Raw genomic sequence first — 26239 nt, forward strand, 5'->3', positions numbered from 1 at the left:
CTAACACAGGAACAGGAAACCAAACACCTTATGTTCTCACTCATATGTGGGAGTCGAACAATGAGAACACATGGACACAGGGAAGAAAACATCACACACTGGGTCCTGTTAGGGGTTTGGGGTCAAGGGGAGAGAGAGCATTAGGACAAATACCTAATGCATGCGGGGCTTAAATCCTAGACCGCAGGTTGATAGGTGCAACAAACCACCATGGCACATTTAAAGCTATGTAACAAACCTGCACGTTTTGCACAGGTATCCCAGAACTTAAAGTAAAACAAAGAAACAAAAATACACTAACGTTGAGGGTGAGCGGGGGTAGAGGCAGGGGTGGGGCAGGGGTGAGTGGGTCCTGGTGTTTTATTCAATCAGCGGCGCTGGTGTGGAACCGCCCAATCAGGTGCGCAGTTGGAGAGGAGAGGAGGGCGTGGCTTCTGGAGTTTGGCGGGGCCTTTGTCTCTCTCTGGTGCTGGCGCAGGAGCTTGGGTTCTGTCTCCACTCTTGAGCCTCCTGCACCTTGGGAGCCCCGGGAAACTCCCTCACAGTCCCTGTTGCCCTGTGCGCTGTGGATCCTTGGGGACGCATAGTTAAGTTGCCCGGACGTCCCGGAAGCTGGAAAATGGTGAGTATGCAGAGTTAGGCATCCCGAGAGGGGAAAGTGATCTGTGAAACCGGCGTTACCGGCCTCCCCACAGTCAGATCCGGGTCTCCGGCAGCTTAGCCCTCAGTCCCCTGTGGCTGCAAGATGGCCTCTGGGCCAGCAGCGGGCACCCCCGCGACCCTCCCCTCTCGTCCGGTCCAGTCTTTCGGCAGCGCCCTGCTCTGCGCCCACAGCCCTGAGAATTTCCCAGAGTGTTCAGGGATGCCAGGTGGGTCATCAGGGCCGCCGCTGGGTGTGTGCCTGGCAGGAGCTGCGGCCCGTGAGGTCCCCAGTCTCTCTTGTTAAAACTTAACGGGAGTCCGTGTTAAAACGTTAACCAGTTTATTTGAGCAAACAGCGATTGGTGAAATGGAAAGCACCCAGCCATGATTTGTGGTCCACCCAAGGGGCATGAAGGAAAGGCTTTTATAAGGTGCGTAAGAAAGAAAGCAACCCAAGTTCAAAAACTGGTTACAGTTATGTAGTCGCCCTATTTGAACTATCCAGATGGAAATTTCCTGGTGATATAATCAGAGGTTAATTGCAGGTGTATAATTGGTTAAGACTGCATTTTGTTTCAGCCTGAATAGTGATTTTTAAGAAAGGTATTTGAGTTAGGTTTTAGATTTTTTTTTTTTTAAACCTATGAACACAGGGCATTACAGCCACTTTAGTCTAATTTTCTGCTCTTTAATTATTTTAACACTCCAGAGGAGTAATGGCTTTCCCCTGTGTTTTTCTAATATATGGTAAGCGGGACCTCTAATCGACCACCCTGATTTCCAGCTTAACTCAGGCTTGCTGTATAAGTTCCCACTTTGTCACATTCTCAAATGCAACAAATGAGGCCAACTTCCCCTTGCCAATTTACAATGCTATCAACTATTTGTCCTTTATTGTATATTTCATTAAGGTTTTCTATTATTGGATTTCTTTCTACTTCTCCCTACAGTTCTGTCAATATTTGCTTTTTATATTTAGAAGCCTCACTTTTGGATATATAAATATATATAGTAATATTCTCTTGACAAATTAACCTCTGTTATTATTATATGGTAAACTCATTTCATACTTGTGACAGATGTTGTTAGAAAGTCTATTTTGTCTAATTTAAGCTTAACTACCAATGCACTCCCTTGGTTATTATTTGCATGGAATATCGTTTTCTATCCTTCCACTTTTAGCCAATGCTCTTAATTCAGAAGTGAATCTCCTGTATGCAGCATATTATAGGGTTTAAAAGATTCATTCATCCACCCTGTCTGTTTTAGTCTCTTTTCTGCTGCAATAGCATAATATCACAGACTGGTAATTAATAAACAATAGAAATTTATTTGAGTCATGATTCTGGAGGCTGGGAAGGCAAAAGAACATGACACTACTATGTATCGAAAGTCTTGTTGCTGGTTAATAACTTGGCCAAAGATGTCAGGGAGAGAGAGTTTTGTTTTGTTTTGTGTTTTTTTTTTTTTTTTATAACAGACCCATTTTCGTTATAATTAGCCCATTCCCATTACAAGACCATTAATCCATTCATGAGGGCAAAGTGCTTATATTTTAATTAATTCTTAAGGGTTCCATCTCTTAATTCTATCACATTGGCTATTAAATTTTCTCCTAAAGTTTGGAGATGACATTCAGTCTATAACAGTATCTGTTTAGTAGATAAATTAATCTTTTTATATGTAAAGTAGTGATAGGTAAGCGGTTACTATTGTATGTAGTTTTCTGTCCATTTTACATTTGCTTCTTATTTTCTTGTTCTGTCTTTCCTGTGGTATTGTTGATTTTTGTTGAGGCAAACTTATGCTTTCTTGCTCAGACTGAAGTGCAGTGGCACATCACAGCTCACTGTAGCCTCAACCTCCTCTGCTGGAGCAATCCTCCCACCTTAGCCACCCAAGTGGCTTGGACTACCGATGGGTACCACAACACCCAGCTAACTTTTTTTGTAGAAAAAAAGGTTTCCTCATTTTACTAAGGTTGGTCTCAAACTCTGGAGCTTATTATTCTTCCACCTTGGCCTCCCAAAGTGTTGGAATTATAAGCAGGAGCCACCATATCCAATGTTTTGTTTTTATATGTTTTAATTCCTTTCTCTTTTTCTTTACTACATTTTTTTTTTCTAATGGTTATCATGAGACTTACATAAAACATCTTGTATTTTAACAGTCCAGTTTAAGATGATAACAATTTAAAGTATTCTGAATTTCAGGATGTATTTACCATTTTTAGTGATATGTATATTTTATTATTTTTCATATAGTTAGTTAGCATTTCATCATATCAATGTGAAGATTTCTTGCAGACCATGGCTAGAGAAATAAAGGATGTGTGTTTTGCCTGATTCAGGGACACAGAAACAACAAAGTTCTGCAAGCCTGTCACCGAAATCTCATGTGAGTATGAATTCTCTTGGGTTTTTGGCAGATTGTTGCAGTGGCCGGACCAAAGCCAAATAAGTTATAGCCAAGTCTAAAGTAAGATGTGGCAGTGTTCTGTTTTGAAGCCGGGACCATGATTGGCAAGTCTGCCACTTGGTCATAAGGAAGGAGACCACTACTACTCCTGCTGCCCTCCTCCCCCCACCTTGCCTAGTTCACAAGACAGGAGAAAAGAGAGAGAGAAACAAAAGTAAGATAAATAGCCAGACAACCTTGGCACCACCACCCAGTCCTAGGAGTTAAACAAAGTAATAAGAATAACATCAACCCCTGGCCTAAACTACTTGTGTTATCTGTAAATTCCAGAGACTGTATGAAAAAAGCATTGTAAAACTTTCTGTTCTGTTAGCTGATGCATGTACCCCCCAGTCACGTTTCCCACACTTGCTCAATTTATCACGACCCTTTCACGTGGACCCCTTAAAGTTGTAAGCCTTTAAAAAGGCCAAATATTTCTTTCATGGGGAGCTCAGCTCTTAAGATGTCAGTCTGCTGACACTCCCGGTTGAATAAAAAACCTCTTCCTTCTTTAATTCAGTGTCTGAGGAGTTTTGTCTGTGGCTTGTCCTGCTACATTTCTTGGTTCCCTGACCAGGAAGTGAGGTGATTAACAGATGGTCAAGGCAGCCCCTTAGGCAGCTTATGCCTGCCCTGTAGAATGTCCCTGTGGGGGACTCTGGCCAGCTTGAGTGATGCAGATCCTGAGAGCACTCCTGGGTAGGCATTTGCCCTGGTGGAACGTCTCCTCAGAGCAGTGTACAGCAGGCCCCCATGGAGGATCAACATAGTGGCTGAACACCGGGAAGGAACTGGCACTTTAAGTCCGGACATCTGAAACTTGGTAAGACTAGTCTTTAGAACTTGCCAACTCCATTTGAGTGGAAGCGTGGCCTGATCACCCATGGCATGCCTGTACCAGCACTTTGGTTTTTGTTTTTGACTTGAATTGATTGCTTGATACTTTGGTTTTAGTTTTTGACTTGACTTGAATTGTTTGATACTTTGGTTTTGGTTTTGACCTGGCTCTGATTTCTGGATAGTCTGATTTTGCTTTTGATTCTGGTTTGGTATAAACTGAAAATGTGTGTGTGCACCCTTTTTACCCATTCTTTGTTTTGTGGTGTGTGTGTGGTGTGAGCGTGGTGCTTTGTCTTGAGGAAACATGGGTCAGACACAAAGTGAGCCCACTCCACTAGGAACTATGTTGAAAAAATTCTAAGAAGAGATTTAATGGAGACTATGGGGTTACTATGACACCAGAAAAACTTAGAACTTTGTGTAAAATAGATTGGCCAACATTAGAAGTGGGTTGGCCATCAGTAGGAAGCCTGGTCAGGTTCCTTGTTCTAAGGTATGGCACAAGGTAACTGGTAAGTCAGGACACTCAGACCAGTTCCCATAGATAGACACTTGGTTACAACTGGTGCTAGACACCCCACAGTGGCTAAGAGGGCGAGCAGCAGCAGTGCTAGTAGCAAAGGGACAGACAGCCAAGGAAGGATCTCACTCCACTCACTGTGGGAAATCAACTCCTGAAGTTCTGTTTGACCCAACATCAGAAGATCCATTGCAGGAGATGGCACCATTGATCCCAGTGGTGCCCTCCCCTTACCAGGGAGAGAGGCTCCCCACTCTTGAGCCCACAGTGCTTGCGCCTCCACAAGACAAACATGTCCCTAGGCCACTCAGAGTAGACAAGAAAGGAGGTAAAGTCTCCGGAGAAAACCCTCCCTTGGCAGCTGGTTTATGACACAAAACTGAGGTACAAATGCCCCTAAGAGTAACCAGTGTGCTTATTGTAAAGAAATGGGACATTGGAAGAACAAATGCCCTCAGCTAAAAGGAAAACAAGGAGACTCAGAGCAGGAGGCCCTAGACAAGGAGGAAGAGGCCCTGCTCAACCTGGCAGAAGGGTTATTGGACTGAGGGGGACCCGGCTCAAGTGCCCCCAAATAGCGTATGGTCAGGATGACAGTCGGAGATAAAGACATTGATTTCCTTGTAGATACTGGTGCTGAACATTCTGTAGTAACCACCCCAGTCGCCCCCTTATCCAAAAAGACTATTGACATAATTGGAGCCACGGAGGTTTCAGCAAAGCAAGCTTTCTGCTTGCCTCAGACTTACACTGTAGGAGGACATAAAGTGATTCACCAGTTTTTGTATACATGCCTGACTGTCCCTTTCCCTTGTTGGGAAGGGACTTGCTTAGCAAGCTGAGAGCCACTATCTCTTTTACAGAGCATGGCTCTTTGCTGCTAAACTGACCTGTAACGGGAGTCATTATGACCCTTACGGTACCCTGAGAGGATGAATGGAGACTTTTCTTAACTGAGCTGAGCCAGGAGATAAGACCAGCTCTGGCTAAGTGGTGGCCAAAAGTGTGGGTGGAAGACAACCCCCCAGGGTTGGCAGTCAACCAAGCCCCCGTACTTATAGAAGTTAAGCCTGGGCACAGCTAGTTAGGCAAAAACAGTACTCAGTCCCCAGAGAAGCTCTTGAAGGTATCCAGGTCCATCTCAAGCACCTAAGAACCTTTGGAATTACAGTTTCTTGTCAGTCTCCATGGAATACTCCCCTCCTGCCAGTTCCCAAGCCAGGGACCAAGGACTACAGGCCAGTACAGGATTTGCACTTGGTTAATCAAGCTACAGTGACTTTACATCCAACAGTACCTAACCCGTACACATTGTTTGGGTTGCTGCCACCTGAGGACACCTGGTTCACCTGCTTGGACCTGAAAGACACTTTCTTTAGCATCAGATTAGTCCCTGAGAGCCAGAAGCTGTTTGCCTTTCAGTGGGAAGATCCGGAATCAGGTGTCATTACTCAGTACACTTGGACCTGGCTTCCCCAAGGGTTCAAGAACTCCCCCATCATCTTCGGGGAGGCATTGTCTTGAGATCTCCAGAAGTTTCGCACCAGAGACCTAGGCTGCGTGTTGCTCCAGTACGTTGATGACCTTCTGCTGGGACACCCCATGGCGGTCGGGTGTGCCAAGGGAACAGATGCCCTACTCTGGCACCTGGAGGACTGTGGGTATAAAGTGTCCAAGAAAAAAGCTCAGATCTGCTGACAGCAGGTACATTACCTGGGATTTACTATCCAACAGGGGGAGCGCAGCCTGGGATCAGAAGGAAAGCAGGTCATTGGCAATCTACCGTAGCCTAAGAGCAGAAGGCAAGTGAGAAAATTCTTAGGAGCTGTGTGATTTTGCAGACTGTGGATCCCAAACTTTGCAATATTAGCCAAGCCTTTGTATGAGGTCACAAAGGGGGGGACCGGGAACCTTTTGAATGGGGATCCCAACAACAGCAAGCTTTTCATGAGTTAAAGGAAAAACTTGTGTCAGCCCCAGCCTTGGTGCTACCCGATCTGACAAAACCTTTTACATTGTATGTGTCAGAGAGAGAAAAGATGGCAGTTGGAGTTTTAACCCAAACTGTGGGTCTGTGGCTGAGGCCGGTGGCCTACCTCTGTAAACAACTAGATGGGGTTTCTAAAGGATGGCCCCCACGTTTGAGGGCCTTGGCAGCAACTGCTCTACTAGTACAAGAAGCAGATAAGCTGACTCTTGGGCAAAACTTGAACATAAAGACCCCCCATGCTGTAGTGACTTTATTGAATACTAAAGGACATCATTGGTTAACTAATGCTAGACTCACCAAGTACCAAAGTTTGCTCTGTGAAAATCCCCATATAACTATTGAAGTTTGTAACACCCTGAACCCACCCCCTTGCTCCCAGTATCAGAGAGCCCTGTCAAGCATGATTGTGTAGAACTGTTGGACTCAGTTTACTCTAGCAGGCCTGACCTCTGGGACCAGGCTTGGACATCAGTAAACTGAAAAAGAGCACAAAGAAAAAGACTACCATTAAGTGTAAAAAAAAAGAGAAATTAGTCATGTGAGAAGACGTGGATGTGGATGTAAATGTAAAAGCAGTCAAGTTAGGCAAGGATTCAAGAGCCGGACAAGGCTAGAGAGAGATTAATGTGCGAGATGCAAAAGGAAAGGACACTAAAAAGGTAAATGTTCAAAGAGGCCATCAGCCAAGGGCTGCCGCACCTTGTAGGAACCAAATACTAATCTGATCAGACTGACAGGAGCTGAAGAATATAAAGACTAGGGCGGACTAAGCACCTTTTCATTAGGCTCCCAGGAGCCCATGGTCACATTAAAAGTTAAAAGCAGCAAGATTCTGCCGTATCTGGATTCCAGTAACTCACTGAAGGCTAAGCCACTAAATAGAGTTACAAAGGGGGAATGGGGAGGAAAACCCCCTCTAAGTAACTTAAACAGTAAGAAAAGCCATACCTTGTGAAAACTTGCTTATAGAATTTACAGAACTGCCCCATGCTGGAGACTATTGTACGTGCTAGTACTTGTTTGCTCATTTAAGATAAAATTAAGTTTTTGCCTATGGTCCTCCTCTGAGTCAGGTGCACCCCCACCAAACAAACTAGGTATTTGCCCTATAAAATTTTGTTTGGTTGGCCACCCCCAAATCGTAGGTCAAATTAAAGGTGACTGCCAGAAACTAAAGAAATTAACCTTAAGAAAGCAAATGCAGGCTTTAAAAATAGCCATACAAAGTGTTCATAATAAAATAAATGAAAATGCCTATAAGTCTGACACCCCTTTAAATCTAGTGACTCTGTTTAAAGTAAAATCTAATTTTTCTATGACCCATATAGGATGGGCCCTATACTGTAACCTTGTCCACTGCCACTGCTGTTAAAGTTACAGGTGTTGTGTCTTGGATCCACCACAGTCAACTAACACCGGCAGCTCAGGAGAAGTGGACAAGCTAGCTGGACACAGATTATCCAACCCAGCTGATCCTGAGATGAGACCAAGCTACTGCTGATGACGACAGCCCTGCTCTGGTCACTCAGGAGGCTGACTAGTCTACACACCGCCGAAGCTTGAGGACTCATCAAGCAAGTAAATGTAGTTAAAAATCTTAAGACTAATAGTTTTCCTGTAATACTGTTTTCCTATTGTTCTGTCACTGTATTCAACCTTTTTCCTAGGTAAGGACCTCTTTTGTCCTTGCTGTACGTTGTTTTGTTGTTGTTACCCCTCCATAACCATGCTAGAAGAAACACCTATATAGGTGTCCCCACTGTACACATACTACTTAGGAAACCCAAACTCGGCCAGCCCAGCAACAATTCCGGGTCTTACAGTCATTCTTTAAACATATAAACCAGAAGGTACCAGAACCTCTTCCTTTAGAGGTTCCTTAGTAGAACCTCTTTCTTTAGTAAAAGCAGAAAAAAAGCCTATTTTCTCAGTTGGCTGAAAACATTGCTGGCAGCCTAGACGTTTCTTCATGTTAAGCTTATTAAAAGGCTAACATAAGAGACCAATGGCTTTGAGAAGCAAAAGAGTGAATGCCTCAAGACAACTTTACTTTAACTCTTTCCCCAAACAGATGCCTCAAGTTCAAGCATCTGGCTCTGAAAAACTTCTGTTATTAAAATATACTGTGTTACTCGCTAAAAAGCTTTTAAGACCCAGTGACAAAACTAACCTGCTTAGGACATGACAAAGTTGATACATGTGCCTGTACAGGTTTAACACAGGTTTGATCCTAGGTCTTCATTTAGAAAACAGTTTCCAGCTATAAAAATTTAACACCCTCATTATACGTATGTTACTGGTAATAGAAAGTTACTTGCAGCTCCCCTGTGTGTTACACTTGTTCCTTCAAATGATAAAAGGTTTTATAGCTACTATGGTTCATCAGAAAGCTTCAGCATAAGTATATTACAGAAACCACTATTGTTCTGTCTTGCAAAGAGACTCAGAAAGTAAAAATAAAAGTGAGAACTGCCACCAATTAGTGAAAATTCTCAAAGTGGGGGATAAGGAAGGAGACCACTACTACTCCTGCTGCCCTCCTCCCCCCACCTTGCCTAGTTCACAAGACAGGAGAAAAGAGAGAGAGAAACAAAAGTAAGATAAATAGCCAGACAACCTTGGCACCACCACCCAGTCCTAGGAGTTAAACAAAGTAATAAGAATAACATCAACCCCTGGCCTAAACTACTTGTGTTATCTGTAAATTCCAGAGACTGTATGAAAAAACATTGTAAAACTTTCTGTTCTGTTAGCTGATGCATGTAGCCCCCCAGTCACGTTTCCCACACTTGCTCAATTTATCACGACCCTTTCACGTGGACCCCTTAAAGTTGTAAGCCTTTAAAAAGGCCAAGTATTTCTTTCTCGGAGAGCTCAGCTCTTAAGACGCGAGTCTGCCGAGGCTCCCGGCTGAATAAAAAACCTCTTCCTTCTTTAATCCGGTGTCTGAGGAGTTTTGTCTGCGGCTCGTCCTGCTACAGTCAAGTGCTTACCCTCTGAAGATGTCTTCCTTGGTCTTTGCCTCCATCTGGGTGTCACAAACTCTGAACTGGATCCCAAGGTTTTCATAAATGCACTTATGTTTGCTGTGGCTGTCGCATTATGTTGTGTGGGATGTGCATGCAGGACCTCCCATTCTGTCCTCTTGCTTATGTTACTCTCCTTTATGTTTCACTTTCTGAAATGCATGTCAAGCTTGTGATTTTTAGATTCAAAAGTTGTAAAATAAATTGTTCAAATTTACACATTATGTAAGTTGTAAATAAAATTTCTTGTAGGTGCTACATATTTATTAAAATTTTTTGTTGTAATTTTAAGCCCACAGTAGGCAGAAAGGAATCATTAAAATTTATATTCTTTTTTTAGTCTGTATCTAAATGATGTTATATTTTAATTCCAAATATTTACTTTATACCTCAGTAATGCTCGTTTTTTGCAAAATTTATGTTGTTCTTTTAATTGAAAATATAAAACTTTTTAGCTCCTGAAAGCTATATTATAGTCATATAGTTTTATTACATTTTGTGGTAAGAATAGTAGCAACATATTGAGAACATAATAAAATTCACCTGTCTTTTTAGTGCTTATTTATTAAAATCTTCTCATTAGAACCTGTTGTTAATGATTGTAATATATTTTCTGTATAATTGTACTGCAATTTATTAAATGCCAATGACTTGAAATGTCTGCTTTTCATGAGTACACACAGTTAATAGCTGTAGATATCTAAAGAATTACTTTTCATTGTATATCTATGCTGTATTCAGGATTTTATGCATTAAAGTCTCCTCTTATTTTCAATTCTGTGTTATTTTGTTTCTTTTCTGGAGGGGGTATGTTTTCTCAGATTGGTGAATTGTATTTTTGCTTTTAAAGCTTGATATTATGAGTTGAATGATAATTTTTAACTCGGTACACTTTACAACAATGTGATGTTTAATTTATATGTGAATTAACCATGTCTGTTGCTTATAGACATACCTATGTGTTTTTCAACTATGTAAGTATGACATCTTTTTTTCCTTTTTTTTTTTTTTCAGTTTTGGATAGTCTTTTTGTAGTTGAAAGATAATTTTGAAACAGAGTCAAAAGAACAGAAATCATTTATCTGTTCTCTTGTAGGGCAGGGAGACAACCTGAGCCTTGGGGAGATGCAGAAATGATCCATCTCTGGCACTTGGCTGGAGGTAAGTAAGCGTAGCCTTTGGGCCACAAGACTTGATGACTTGAGTACTGGCCTAGACATAAGTCTCCATCTTCCCTGAAATGTCAACTTTTGTCTGCAACAACTGGCTGGAGAAATATTTCAGAAAGATGTGTGCCTGGAACACCAAAAGGCATACCCTTCCTTTCTCCTTGGCATAGGCCTTGCAACACTGAGGAAAGACCAGATTTGCAATGGAGTGTTCAATAGTCTTCATCCCTTTGGAACTCAGTGGCTCGTAGGGTGACAGGAGAGGAGACAAGCTAACTTGAGAAAAGTCTTGGTCTTGCCGTTTCTCCCCCACTGAAACACTCTACATGTGGGGCCACAGTTCATGGCAAAACACGCATGCTTTCTTTCTTTCTCTCACACACACATCTCGGGAACCCAACAATTTGTTGGCAGGTAGCTCTGGGCATCCTTGGTCTGGCATTCACCCACTCAGCATCTAAGCTGTCCTAAAGCTCTTTTCAATCACTTCTCATTCTTTCCATGCCCATGAGGCTAGGTGCTCCATCTTCCACTCTGTCAGGCTGATCATAAAGGCATAGGGTGTGAAAGTCCCCCATTGTGATAGTCACTGCTGGGAAGCAGGGAAGGCTTAGGGCCCACTGCTGTACAAGGCTAATGTAGATGCTCTCTGCTCCACTCACCTCCTCAAAGATTGATGACAGGTTCAGCAGTTGATATCAGTCGTGTTATCAAACCAGGACTGCACAGGCACTGCATTCTCTGGGTGGAAGATGTAAGAAGCAGGCGAGTTGTCCAGGATGAGAGTTTTCTTCAGGTCCATCCCCAGTTGGCTGAGGTCCTTGACATAGCAGCCCTAGTGGAACAAACACGACTCATGGGATAGGCAGCCCCAGAACACCCCACACCAGTCCAGCGGACCTGTCACAGGATCTGCATACTTATCCAGGTTGGAATGAAGAGAACACATTTAAAGAGTTCCTCCATTCATCTCAGGAACTTACCCATCTAAGGAACTTACCCACATAAGGCCTCTTCAGCACGTGGATATGGTGAGTGGTCCCCTCAATCTCTACAGGCACTAGGGAGTCAGCATTGCTGATTGGCTTAAAGGAGCTATGCACAAGGGTTTCATCCAGGTCAGTGACCATACAGATCCTTCCTTGATCTTCCTCTGTCACCTTGGGAGCAGGTAAGTTCCTGGGATCTGATATAACTGATACTGGAGACCCTGGAGATGATCTGATTTAGCAGTGGTGTTGGCTTCCTCCTTATGTGTGGAGAGCTCAGTCAGGGAACTTGACTGGCCAACATGCTGGGTGCAAGAACGGCAGAAAGGGGCCTTGTAAGATGTGACAAACATGAAGGCTCTTAGGAGAGGACTTTGGAAACCAGGCCTTGCTTGGTAAGGACCAGGGCATCTTCCCTACATGCCTAGGTGATGATGGAGCCATGTTCCATCTAACAATCCTGATGGCTGGGCTGACTGGGTGGGGAAGACTGGTGGGCACACTGTCTGGGCTGGGCTGGGGGACATGGGCCAGGGCCTGCTTTAGTTCCCAAGAGTCTGACTTCCACCGCTGTTCACATTCCCCCTCTCATTTCCATCACTGGCCAGGAAGGGAGGCGGCCTGTAGGGAGTGGCTTCCCAGGGTGCCCCCAGCCCTGATTCCCCCAGTGGCAGCTTCTGGATCCTCAGTTTGGGTCTAACATAGAGAATACACCAGATAGGCATTTTTTTTCAACTTTTATTTGAAGTTTAGGGGTCCATGTGCAGGATATGCAGGTTTCTTACATAGATAAACGTGTGCTATTGTGGTTTACTGCACAGATCATCTCATCACCCTGGTACCAAGCCCAGCATCCACAGCTATTCTTCCTGATGCTCACCCTCCCCTCCCCCATGCCATGAAACAGGTGCCCAGTGTGTGTTGTTCTTCCTGATGTGTCCCTGTGTTCTCACTGACCTCCTTCCACTAATAAGTGAGAATAATAAGTGGTTTTTTTGTTTGTTTGTTTGTTTTTCTGTTCCTGCATTACTTTTCTGAGAGTAATGGATTCAAACTCCAACCATGTCCCTGAAGGAGACATCATCTCATTATATTTTATGGGTTCATAGTGTTCCGTGGTGTATATGTACCACATTTTCTTTTTCCAGTCTATCATTGATGGGCATGTAGATTGATTACCTGACATTGCTATTGTAAATAGTGCTGCAGTGAATATGTGTGTACATGTATTTTTTAAAATAGAATGATTTATATTCCTTTGGGTGTATACCCAGTAATAGTACTGCTGGGTCAAATTGTATTTCTGCTTCTAGGTCTTTGAGGAATCTCCACACTCTCTTCCACAATGCTTGAAATAATTTACTCTCCCACCAACAGTGTAAAAGTGTTACCTTTTCTCCACAACCTCACCAGCATCTGTTGTTTTGGACTTTTTATTAATAGCCATTGTAATTGGTGTGAGATGGCATCTCATTGTGGTTTTGATTTGTATTTATCCAATTATCAGTGATGTTGAGCTTTTCATGTTTGTCGGGCACATGTATGTTTTCTTTTGAGATATGTCTTTTCATATCCTTTTTAATGGGGTTGTTTTTCTCTTGTAAATTTTGTTTAAGTCCCTTGTAGATTTTGGATATTAGACATTTGTCAGATGGATAGGTTGCAAAATTTTTCTCCCATTCTCTATGTTGTTAGCTTTGATGATAGTTTATTTGGCTCTTCAGAAGCTCTTTAGTTTAATTAGACCTGATTTGTCTGTTTTTCCTTTTGTTGCTATTTCGTTTGGCATTTTTGTTATAAAATCTTTACCCATGTCTATATCCTGAATGGTATCATCTAGATTTTCTCTTCTAGGGTTTTTGTAGTTTTGAGTTCTACATTTAAGTCTTTAATCCATCTCGACTTAATTTTTATATATAGTGTTAGGAAGGGTTCCAGTTTTAATTCTCTGCATATGGATAGCCAGTTCTCCTAGCACCATTTATTGAATAGGGAGCCCTTTCCCTAATTCTTTGTTTTTGTTGACTTTGTCAAAGATCAGATTGTTGCAGGTTTGTGGCTCTATTTTGTTTCATTTGTCTATCTGTCTGTTTCTATACCAGTACCATGCTGTTTTGGTTACTGTACTCTTCTAGTATAGTTTGAAGTTAGGTAGAGTGATGATTCCAGCTTTTTTTTTTTTTTTTTTTTCCTTAGGGTTGGCTTGGCTATTTGGGCTCTGTTTTGGTTCCATATGAATTTTAAAAGTTTTTTTTCCCTAATTCTGTAAAGAATGTCAATAGTAATTTAATGGGAATAGCACTGAATCTATAAATTACTTTGGGCAATATGGTCGTTTTCATGATACTGATTCTTCCTGTCCGTGAGCATGGAATGTTTCTCCATTAGTTTTGTGCCCACTCTGATTTCTCTGAGCAATTGTTTGTAGTTCTCCTTGAAGAGGTCCTTCACTTTCCTTCTTAGCTGTGTTCCTAGGTATTTTATTCTCTCTGCAGTAATTGTGAATGAAAGTTCATTCATGATTTGGCTCCCTGCTTGCCTGTTGTTTGTGTATAGGAATGCTAGCTACTTTTACACATTGATTTTATATCCTGAGATTTTGCTGATGTTGCTTATCAGCTTAAGAAGCTTGTGGGCTGAGACAATGAAATTTTCTAAATATAGGATCAGGTCACCTGCAAACAAAGATAACTTGACTTCCTCTCTTTCTATTTGAATACTCTTTATTTCTTTTTCCTAATTTTCCTGGCCAAGGCATCTGATACGATTTTGAACAGGAGTGGTGAGAAAGGGCATCCTTTTCTTTTGCCAGTTTTCAGGGGGAACGCTTCCAGCTTTTGCATATTCAGTATGATGTTGGCTGTGGGTTTGTTGTATATGGCTCTTATTATTTTGAGGTATGTTTCTTCAGTTCCTAGTTTATTGAGAATTTTAAACCTGAAGGAATGTTGAATTTTATTGAATGCTTTTTCTGCATCTATTGAGATAATCTTGTGGTTTTTGTATTTAGTTCTCTTTATGTGATAAATCACATTTATTGATTTGCGTGTGTTGCACCTACCTTGCATCCTGGGCACAAAGCCAACTCGATTGTGGTGGATGCACTTTTTAATGTGCTGCTATAGTTGATTTGCCAGTATTATATTGAGGATTTTTGCACAGTATTCATCAAGGATATAGGCACGATGCTTTGTTGCTATTGTTGTTGTTGTATCTGTGCTAGGTTTTGGTATCAGGATGACGCTGGCCTGATAGAATGAGTTAGAGAGAACTTCTTTGTCTTCAATATTTTTTAGATAGTTTTAGGAGAAAGGATACCATCTCCTCTTTGTAACTCTGGTCAAATTCACCTGCAAATCCATCTAGTCATGGGCTTTTTTTTTTGGTTGGTAGGCTATTTATTACTGCCTCAATTTCAGAACACATTAATGATCTATTCAGGGTTCAGTCTTGGGGAGGATTTATTTTGCAAGGAAACTGTCTATTTCTTCTAGATTTTCTAGTTTATGTGCATAGAGGTGTTTCTAGTATTCTCTGATGGTTGTTCATATTTCTGTGGGATCAGTGATATCTCCCTTATTATTTCTAATTGAGTTTGATTCTTCTCTCTTTTCTTATTTATTTGCCTATATAGTTTTCCATCTATTTTATTTTATTTTATTTTTCAAAAAACCACCTACTGGATTGGTTGACTTTTTTTTTTTTTTTTTGGAAGAGTTTTCAGTGCCTCTATCTCCTTCAACTCAACTCTGATCTTGGTTATTTCTTGTTTTCTGCTTGCTTTCAGGTTCATTTTCTCTTCGTTTTCTAGTTCTTTTAATTGAGATGTTAGGCTGTTAACTTTAGATCTTTCTAGTTTTTTTTTTTTTCCTTTCATCAGAGTGTCACTCTGTCACCAAGGCTGGAGTACAGTGGCATGACCTCGACTCACTGCAACCTCCACCTCTTGGTTTTAAGTGATTTCTGCTGTCTCAGCCTCCCGAGTAGCTGGGATTACAGATGTACATCACCACACCCAATTAATTGTTGTATTTCCTGTAGAGATGGGGTTTTGCTATGTTGGCCAGGCTGGTCTTGAACACCTGGCCTTGAGTGATTTGCCTGCCCCAGTCTCCCAAAGTGCTATAATTACAGCCATGAGCCACCATGCCCAGCCCTTTCTAGCTTTTTGATGTGGATATTAGTGCTATAAATTTCCCTCTTTTCTTGGTTTCTAGTGGTTATTCTGTCTAAGTGAGTAGTCCAGGAAATAATCTTAAATTCACAATCTACTTATAGTTTAAATCTATATAATTATGTGAGAAGAACTTTTTGTTATTTAAAGGTGGTGTTTGAAAGATTTTGTAACTGTGCATTTTAGGTAGTCTTAAATTTCTAATTGTAGTTAAAAACATGTCATTGTCATGTCTAACATTTTAAGTATATGGTTTAGAAGTGGTAAGTATAGTTCTATTGTTTTGCAATAGGTTTCAGATAATTTTTGTCTCACTAAAGCAAAAGTGAATACTCATTACTTTTGAAGGAACTTAGTTAACTTGCCTTAGGTACATAGCAAGAGAAGGGTCCATGGAAAGTCCCTGGCCCTTGGGTCAGTGCCTCATCCCTGCATAACATTAAAAAAAAAAAAAAAAAAAAAAAAAAGCCTGGAAAAAATCAAGCAGCAGGCACTAACAAGGGAACTAGTACATGGTGTTGTGCTTGAAGTCATGCCCACGGCTGCACAGATAGAAAAACCTCTGGCCCATTTGGTTAAAAACTTGCACAAACCTCCAGCTCACTCAGATAAAGGAACAAAATCAACCTGGCATAGAAATGCCTTTGAGCAGGCACAGCAGCTCATGCCTGTAATCCCTGCAATTTTGGAGGCAGAGGTGGGTGGATCACCTGAGGTCAGGAGTATGAGACCAGCATGACCAACATGGGGAAACCCTGTCTCTACCAAAAATACAAAATTAGCCAGGTATGATGCTGCATGCCTGTAATCCCAGCTACTTGGAAGGCTGAGGAAGGAGAATCGCTTGAACCCATGAGGCGGAGGTTTCTGTGAGCTGAGATCACACCATTACACTCCAGCCTGGGCAACAGGAACAAAACTACATCCCCCCCCCCAAAAAAAAAAGAAAAGAAAAGAAAAAAAGAAATGCCTTTTTCCTTTGTACAGTCAGTGGGCTCCCAGGCAATAGTTTCTTCTCCTTTTGTGGGCATGACCACAGTGGGCTCTGAAGCATTCCGGTCAACACTCTCCTTTATTTGGACTGTAAGTCTGACCTCTGTGAATATTAACTTCAGCCTCTGATTGCTCCCGGGCCAAGCTCCTGGGTCAAGTTTTCACCTTAGCTTCTGATAAGTCCTGGGTCAAGCTAAGCAGAATCTATGAATCATCCCTTCAGCTCCTGATTGATCCCAGGCCAAAGTCCTGGGCCAAGCTGAGCCACTTGTTTTTCAAGACAGCCTGTGAACTAGGCACTTTCCCTTCCCTTCCCTTCCCAGTCCATAAAAACCCTGGACCCCAGCCTTATAGAGGGTACCCCGTTCAGACATCTATCTCTGCTGTCAAAGAACTTTCTTTTCTTGCTTATTAAACTTTCACTCTAACCTCACCTTCGTATTCACGCTCCCTAATCTCCTTAGAGGTAGAACAAAGGACTCTGGGTATTATCTCAGATGAGAGACTGTGACATCTTGGTGCACTGCTGAGACTACAACACGTGGTTTCTATGAGTTTGACTAAATATTTTACATAAGTGTAATTATGCAGTCTTCCTTTTTGAGTGTCTTATTTTACGTTAAGAATGTTTTCAAGATTTGTCCTTAGTGTAGTACTTTTCAAGATTTCCTTATTTTTAAGACTGAATGCTATCCCAGTGCAGATAAGTGCACTGTTTTTTGAATCTACTCATTCTTAAAGGCACATTTGCTTCCAGGTAGTATGTTTGTGAGTAATACTACAATGTACATAAATGTGCAAATATCTATTCCATGTTCTGCTTTGCCTGTTTGGGATATTTTTGACACACTGATTTAGTACCATGTGTATTCCCTTGCTTTTGTTGTCTGATCCATTGATATTACCTCCCCCAAATTATTGTCAAGACCAATTGTCATGAAGCTTCACCCTTCTGTATTGTGCTAGGAATTTTACAGCTACAGGTTTTACATTATAGTCTTCATTCATTTTCTAAAATTGACACGTGCAATTGTACATATTTTGGGGAAACAATTTTATATATATATATGTTGTATAATGATAAAAATCAGAGTGCTTAGTATATTTATTGCCTCATGCATTTGTTATTTTTGTGGTGAGAACATTCAAAAGCTTCTTCTCTAGCTATTTTATTTTATCTTTATTTGTTAATTTTTTTTAGAAACAGGATCTTGCTCTAATACCCAGACTGGAGTGCAGTGGTGCAATCATAGCTCACTGTAACCTCAAACCATCTTTGAACCTTAGCTTCCTAATTAACTGAGACTACAGGAACCTGCCACCATGCCTGGGTAATGTTTTTATTTTTCATAGAGATGGGGTTGCACTTTGTTGTCCAGGCTGGTCTTGAACCTCTGCCTTCAAGTGATTCTCCTACCTCAGTCTCCCAAAAGGTATGAATTGCAGGAATGTGCCACCATAACTGGTCCCTTTTAGCTATTTTGTAATATGCAACACTTTTCATTAATTATTATTACTCTACTGTGTAATAGAAAACAAAAACTTATTTCTCCTATGTAATTGTAACCCAATACCTGTTAAACAGCCTTTCCCCATCCTTCTGCTTCAGTCTCTAGTAACCCCTGTTGTATTCTTTGCTTATATCAACCCTTTTTTTCAGACTCCTCAAATGAGTGAGATAATAAGATCATAAAGTATTTGTGTTTCTCTATGTGGCTTATTTTACTTAACATGATATCCTCAAGGTTCATCCATGCTGTTTTAACTGACAGAATTTTATCCTTTCTTATGGCTGAATATTCACTGTATATATATATAGCACATTTTCTTTATCCATTTATCTGTTGCTGTACATTTCAATTGATTCCATATGTCAGCTACTATAAATAGTTCTGTAATAAACATGGGAATGCAAATACCTTTTTGACACAGTGATATCCTTTCTTTTGGATATACACCCAAGAGTAAAATTACTGGATCATATAATAGATATATCTTTAATTTATTTCAGAAACTTCCATATTGTTTTCTATAATGGCCATACTAACTTACAATTCCACCAACAATGTATACGTCCACTCTTTTTTTATATCCTCACTACTACTTGTTTTATTTATTTATTTATTTGTTTTTATTACACCCATTCTAATGGGAGTGAGGTGGTACCCCATTGTGGTGTGGATTAACATTTCCTTGATTATTAGTAACGTAGAGCCTCTTTTTATGTTGCAGTTAGCCATTTTTGCGTCTCTTTTTGACAAACATCATTAAGATTTTTTGCATATTTTTAATTAGATTATGTGTGTTTTATTTTGAGATTTTGAAGTTTCTTATATATTCTGAATATTAGCCTTTTGTCAGATGTATAGCCTGAAAACATTTCCTTTCATCACCTAAGTTGTCTCTTCAATCTTTTAGTTGTTTTTTTAATATGAAAAAGTATTTAAGTTTGACATAATGTTGTTTGCTTATTCTTGATTTTGTTGCCTAGGTTTTGAAGCCTTATTTTAATAATCCTTTCCCAGTCCAATGTTATCAAGCATTTTTTCTACATTTTTCTCTAAGAGTTTCATAATTTGTCATATTACATTTAAGTCTTTAGTTTTAGTTGATCTTCATATATGGCAAGGCACAAGGGTCTAGTATTATTTTTCTGCATATAAATATTTAAATGGCCCTATAACATTTATTGAAGAGATTAGCTTTTCCTTAAAGTGTATTCTTGGTACTTTTGTTGAAAATCAATTGGCTTTAGGTGCATAAATCAACTCTGGGCTTATTGGGCACATTAGTCTACGTGTTTGTTTTTATACCAGTACAGTGCTGTTTTGGTTACTATAGCTTTACAGCAAGTTTTTAAGTTTGATAAAGTGATGCCTTCAACTTTGCTTATTTTGCTGAAAGTTCCTTTGTCTAGTCACAGTTTTTTGTGGATCCACATAAGTATAGAATATTTTTTCTATTTCTGTGAAAAATTGTCATTGGTATTTTGATAAAAATCATGTTAAGTCCATAGATCACTCTGTGTAGCTGTATTCACAGTGTTCTTCCAGTCTATAAACAAAATATTTTTTATTTATTCATTTGTATTTTATACTTTTTATCCACATTTTGTAGTTTTCAGTGTAGAGATCTTTTACCTTTTTAGTTAAGTTTGTTGCTAGGTGTATTAGGGTTCCCTAGAGAAACAGAACTAATAGGAGAATATATATATACACACATATGTAAATGGGAGTTTATTAAGTTTTAATTTACAGATCACAAGATGCCACAATAGGCTGTCTGCAAATTTGAGGAGAAAGGAGAGCCAGTCCACATCCCAAAGCTGAAAAACTTGGAGTCTGATGTTTGAGGGCAGGAAGCGTCCAGAACGGGAGAAAGATGTAGCCTGGGAGCCTAGGCCAGTCTCTCCTTTTCATGTTTTTCTGCCTGCTTTCTATTCACTAGCAGCTCATTAGACGGTGCCCACCCAATTAAGAGTGAGTCTCCCTTTCTCAGCCCACTGACTCAAATGTTCATCTCCTTTGGCAACACCCACACAGACACACCCAGGATCAATGCTTTCTATCCTCCAATCCAATCAAGTTGACACCCAGTATTAACCACTACATTAGGTATTTTAATTTTTGTAGCTTTTGCATATGCAGAAGAAGCATTGGATGAAAATCAACATTATGATGAAAACTCTCAACAAGTTAGGAATAGAAGGTATGTGCCTCAACACAATAAAGGCCATTTATGACAAAGCAATGCTAACATTATACTGAGTAAGGAAAAGCTGAAAGCTTTCTCTCTGAGATCTGGAACAAGACAAAGCATCCCCACTTTCATCCTTCTTACTCAATGTAGGAAGTCCTAGCAAAGGAAAATAGGCAAGAGGAAGAAATAAAAGCTATACTAATTGGAAAGGAGGAAGTCAAATGGTCTGTGATTTTGGACAAAATAATCTTATATGTGAAAAACTCTAAACACTACAGCAAAAACTATTAGAACTACTAAACGAATTCAGTAAAGTTGTAGAAAATCAACAAAGTAGTAGCTTTCTGTATGCTAATAGCAAACTATCTGAAAAATAAAATTTAAAATTCCATTTTAATAACAACCAAAAATTAATTCATTTTGAGTTTATTTATTTGTTTGAGGTGGAGTCTCACTCTGTCGCCAGGCTGGAGCTCAGTGGTGTGATCTCGGTTCACTGAAACTCTTGCCTCCTGGGTTCCAGAGATTCTCCTGCCTCAGCCTCCTGAGTATCTGGAACTACAGGTGCATGCCACCACCCCCAACCCCGACTAATTTTTTGTGTGTGTATTTTTAGTAGAGACATGGTTTCACCATGTTGGCCAGGATGGTCTTGATCTCCTGACTTTGTGATTCACTTGCCCTAGCCTCCCAAAGTGTTGGGATTACAGGTGTGAGCCACCACACCTGATTAGTAGTTGTTGAAGCTGGATAACAGATCTACTATACTATTTTATTTTTATATGTTAAAAATAGTTTTTTTGTTAAAACTTGCATAAATAGACAAAATTTGTCTGTAATGTTAACTTGATTACCTTTGAAAAGGGAGAGAGGGAGTAAGTTATTTTCTTGGTATGAGTAAAGCTAGTTTAATTTCTCAGTTGTTAAAGTTAATGCTCTGTTATAATCCATCAAGTCTTACATGAATGTTTCTGTGTGCATTTCTGTATGTATGTTGCACATCAATAAACAATTAAATATTTTATATTTGCTCAGAAATTTTAACTCAGCGTCTCAGTAGAAAATATTTTATATGCATTTGAAAGATAATTTGTAACTAGTTCACCAAAAGGTCCTGGTTTAAAGAAGTGGTTTTTGGGCTTGGCCACACACTGTAATCAAATGAAGAACTTTAAACACTATTGCTGTCTGGGTTTCAATCCAGAGATTTTTATTTTATTGCTGTGCTGCAACTTGGGTTTGAAGAATGCTTAAAGCCCCTTCCCAGGTGATTCTAATATGCTGCCAGGGTTCAGAAGCACTGGTTCAGGATGAGGAATGCATTAGCTGTTTGTGATTTTCATGTCTGTTGCAGGGATTTGACCCATTGGTATTGCCAGATTAGGGGTCTTGGAAAACAAATTTATTCTATTAAACTCAAAGTACGACTTGAAGACATACTCAGCTGTTTAGTTAAGTTGCAGCAGGAGAAAATGTCTCTTTGAGGATCTGTTTTTATGTCACTTGCTTTTAGAGAAGAGACTGTCTCTGGCACAGTAATTTGATTTAATCTATGTTGAAAACATAAATAGCCTCCACATATATATATATGTGGAGTGCATTCTATGTGTTTTCAAATTTTTCCTATGATGTAAAATAAATAGTATAATGTGGTACCTTGGATTTCTCAGCCCTCAGCCATTTTCTTAAATTATTAAAAGACCTTCCAAGGTGGTTCAGAAGCATTTTTCAGAGGAGATTATTCCTAATGGTAAAGGGTAATAAGAGATGGATAAAAATCTCAAATACATTCTGCCTCTACTTGCAGAACTGTCACTCTCCAGAGCCTCTAAGATCCAGGGAAGTTTCATAAGTTAGTGTAGTCTATGGAGATTATGAACATTTAACAGAGTTGGTCTGGACTGCCATCCTAGTCTCTTAGTAGCTGTGCAGCTTTAGACAATTTACTTGACTTAGAACAGTTATATAAACCTGAGCTGCAAGAAAAATAATAACACTGATTGCAAGAATGACAACCATTTATCATTCCTGTCTGATCCGGGCTCTCTGCAATGTGCCCTTGAGGCTGCTTCCGTGGAGGGAAAGATTTTCTTTCCCCAAATCTTGGATCTGGCTGGCCTTATTTGCTCTGCCTCATTCATACTTTTTGTTCTAATAAATAATTAGAAATGGTTAGCTTCTCTCCAACCTCTATCTAGTTAAAATTATATCTTATAAAATGTTGCCTGTCTTTACTATATTTGGCTATATTCATTTTACTCGATATTCAGGTTTACTAATCTTTTTATCTCTGTTTAATTTAGTGGTTAACCTATACATTGTCTTAATTTTATTATTATTTACATTCTACTGGGCTGTTATTCAAATGTGCTTTTAAACTTTATAGCCTCTTGTTTTTTTCACCAAAATAATATATTCTTCTATTTTTTGTTGTATTTTAACATTTTAAACATAATTTTAATATGGAAAGTGGTGGCATAGTTTTTCTTCAGAGATTTGGTTTTAATTGCTTGTGTTCTTCAGTTTTTAACTTGGTTCCAATATTTGGGAAATATCACATTTGAGATGTCTGTAGTCGTGTTCTGTGCTTATTCCATTTTTCCTTGGAGGAAGGCGGACAACAGGCAGATTTGACATCCTTGTTATCAATCAGTATCTGAAGGGATCACTTTTTTTCCAGTTTGATTACTTCTCTGGCTCATTCTCTTGATTTGCTTTTGCTCTCATCAAGTCCTTATATATTTTTAAACTCTATTCAATGTTTTTAGTGTTCTTGTAACTCCTTGAAGGTTTTTAGTTGTCTACATTAAAATATTTAAAAATATGTAGCCATTTTTTCTTGAAAGCACAAATATCCACAGTGTACACAAGTAGAATATTTCATAGACATTGAGCAGCATACAACATCATCCTATGAGATATTCTATTTTTTCATTCAAAACATCTCTCTCATCTCCCCTCCTTCTAGGATCTCCTCCTGGTTCGGCCCACCTGCCTCCACTCCTGCCTCCACCATGTCCATCAGGGTGACCCAGAAGTCCTACAAGGTGTCCACCTCTGGCCCCCGGACCTTCAGCAGCCGCTCCTACACGAGTGGGCCCGGTGCCGGCATCAGCTCCTCAAGCTTCTCCCGAGTGGGAAACAACAGCTTTCGGGGTGGCCTGGGCGGCGGCTATGGTGGAGCCAGCGGCATGGGAGACATCACCGCAGTCACGGTCAACCAGAGCCTGCTGAGCCCCCTTAACCTGGAGGTGGACCCCAACATCCAGGCCTTGCGCACCCAGGAGAAGGAGCAGATCAAGACCCTCAACAACAAGTTTGCCTCCTTCATAGACAAGGTACGGTTCCTGGAGCAGTAGAACAAGATGCTGGAGACCAAGTGGAGCCTCCTGCAGCAGCAGAAGACGGCTCGGAGCAACATGGACAACATGTTCGAGAGTTACATCAACAACCTTAGGCGGCAGCTGGAGACTCTGGGACAGGAGAAGCTGAAGCTGGAGGCAGAGCTTGGCAACATGCAGGGGCTTGGTGGAGGACTTCAAGAACAAGTATGAGGATGAGATCAATAAACGTACAGAGATGGAGAATGGATTTGTCCTCATCAAGAAGGATGTGGATGAAGCTTACATGAACAAGGTAGAGCTGGAGTCTCCCTGGAAGGGCTGACTGATGAGATCAACTTCCTCAGGCAGCTGTATGAAGAGGAGATCCGGGAGCTGCAGTCCCAGATCTCGGACACATCTGTGGTGCTGTCCATGGACAACAGCCGCTCCCTGGACATGGACAGCATCATCTCTGAGGTCAAGGCACAGTATGAGGAGATCGCCAACCGCAGCCGGGCTGAGGCTGAGAGCATGTACCAGATCAAGTATGAGGAGCTGCAGAGCCTGGCTGGGAAGCACGGGGATGACCTGCGGCGCACCAAGACTGAGATCTCCGAGATGAACTGAAACATCAGCCGGCTTCAGGCTGAGATTGAGGGCCTCAAAGGCCAGAGGGCTTCCCTGGAGGCCGCCATTGCAGATGCCGAGCAGCGTGGAGAGCTGGACATTAAGGATGCCAACGCCAAGTTGTCCGAGCTGGAGGCCGCCCTGCAGCGGGCCAAGCAAGACATGGTGCGGCAGCTGCGTGAGTACCAGGAGCTGATGAACGTCAAGCTTGCCCTAGACATTGAGATCGCCACCTACAGGAAGCTGCTGGAGGGCGAGGAGAGCCTGCTGGAGTCCGGGATGCAGAACATGAGTATTCATACGAAGACCACCAGCGGCTCTGGATGTGGTCTGAGCTTGGCCTATGGGGGCTTCACAAGCCCGGGCCTCAGCTACGGCCTAGGCTGCAGCTTTGGCTCTGGTGCGGTCTCCAGCTCCTTCAGCCTCACCAGCTCCTCCAGGGCCATGGTTGTGAAGAAGATCGAGACACGCGATGGGAAGCTGGTGTCCGAGTCCTCTGACGTCCTGCCCAAATGAACAGCTGCGGCACCCCCTCCCAGCCTACCCCTCCTGTGCTGCCCCAGAGCCTGGGAGGGAGACCGCTATGTAGGGTACCACTGGGAACAGGAGACCCAACTGAGGGCCTTCAGCCCACCCACAGGGGAGTTTACTACGTGGGGACCCCCCTTGCCCATGCCTCCAGCTATAAAACAATTCAATTGCTTCTTTTTTCGATCCAAAATAAAACCTCAGCTAGCTCTGCCAACAACAACAACAAAAAAACAAAAACAAAAAACAACAACAACAACAAAAAACATCTCTCTCAAATGTGTAGTAAGCGTCATTTGTAAACGGTAGTTCTTTTGATACTTAGGATTTTGTTTTATGTGCATTTTTGAACACATATACTTAACTGTAGTGAACAGAACTGACCTAGATAGAAACAGAATCACTGTTTTTGTATAACATTAAGTTGATAGAATGATTTATCTTATTCAAGTCTTTTGACTCGAGTCACTATGCTTCCTTTAGTATTTCCCTTACCTCATAAAAGTAATTTGTGGGATTTTTTATTTATTTTATAAATTAATTAAAATACAATTTGTATATGAGTAAATATTACTTGTTGATTAAAATTTATAATTTCTACTGTCATTTTAGTGTCCTAAAATATATGACCTCTTGAATTTTTGCTTTTATAAAATTAACGATATTGTCAGACCTAAAACTTTGCCATTTATATTTACCCCTCTGTTATTGGAATACAGTGTGTATCTTCTGTTTACAGCTGAAAAATTCTACCAATTTTTCTCTCTCACTGGTAGACAAACTTTCTAATAAAGTTATCATTCCTTGTGTTCATTTAGCTACCGTATGTTAAACATTTAATATATGGTGATCTTAATGTTATTTAATATGATTGTAAATATTTCAATTTGTCATTTTTCACAAATTTCTGTATTCTATGTTTTAGACTCTTAGCTATTAAGTATAGTGTGTGTAAATGACTTAGAATAGTTTCTGAAACATTGTAGGGGTTGCTAAGTACTAATCACCCTGATTCATCAAATTTGTATATGTTATACCATTTTGTATGTTACACCATTCTTGCATTGTCTTCTTTTGAAAAATACCTGCTCTTGTCCTTTGCCAACTTTTTGATGGGATTGTTTTATCCTGTTTGAATTATATAAGTTCCTTATAGATTCTGAATATTAGACCTTTTTCAAATGCACTTAGTTTATGAATATTTTATCCCATTCTGTGGGTTGTTTAAACTCTTGGATAGCTTCTGTTGCTCTGTAGAA

At 40.6% G+C, this 26239-nt stretch overlaps 2 pseudogenes across 1 annotated transcript; one reads left to right on the plus strand and one right to left on the minus strand.

The window, feature by feature from the left end:
• Positions 1-403: 403 nt before the first annotated feature.
• LOC696937 (keratin, type II cytoskeletal 8-like) lies at positions 404-25118 on the plus strand (annotated as a pseudogene). The gene is made up of 5 exons (XR_013399691.1): positions 404-622; positions 2993-3039; positions 10575-10639; positions 20436-20511; positions 23471-25118. The product of XR_013399691.1 is annotated as a keratin, type II cytoskeletal 8-like (transcript).
• LOC100430852 (carboxy-terminal domain RNA polymerase II polypeptide A small phosphatase 2 pseudogene) lies at positions 11043-12087 on the minus strand (annotated as a pseudogene).
• Positions 25119-26239: the final 1121 nt, after the last annotated feature.

This window comes from Macaca mulatta, chromosome 10 (genome assembly GCF_049350105.2).
Source record: "Macaca mulatta isolate MMU2019108-1 chromosome 10, T2T-MMU8v2.0, whole genome shotgun sequence".
In the NCBI taxonomy this organism is placed as follows: domain Eukaryota; kingdom Metazoa; phylum Chordata; class Mammalia; order Primates; family Cercopithecidae; genus Macaca; species Macaca mulatta.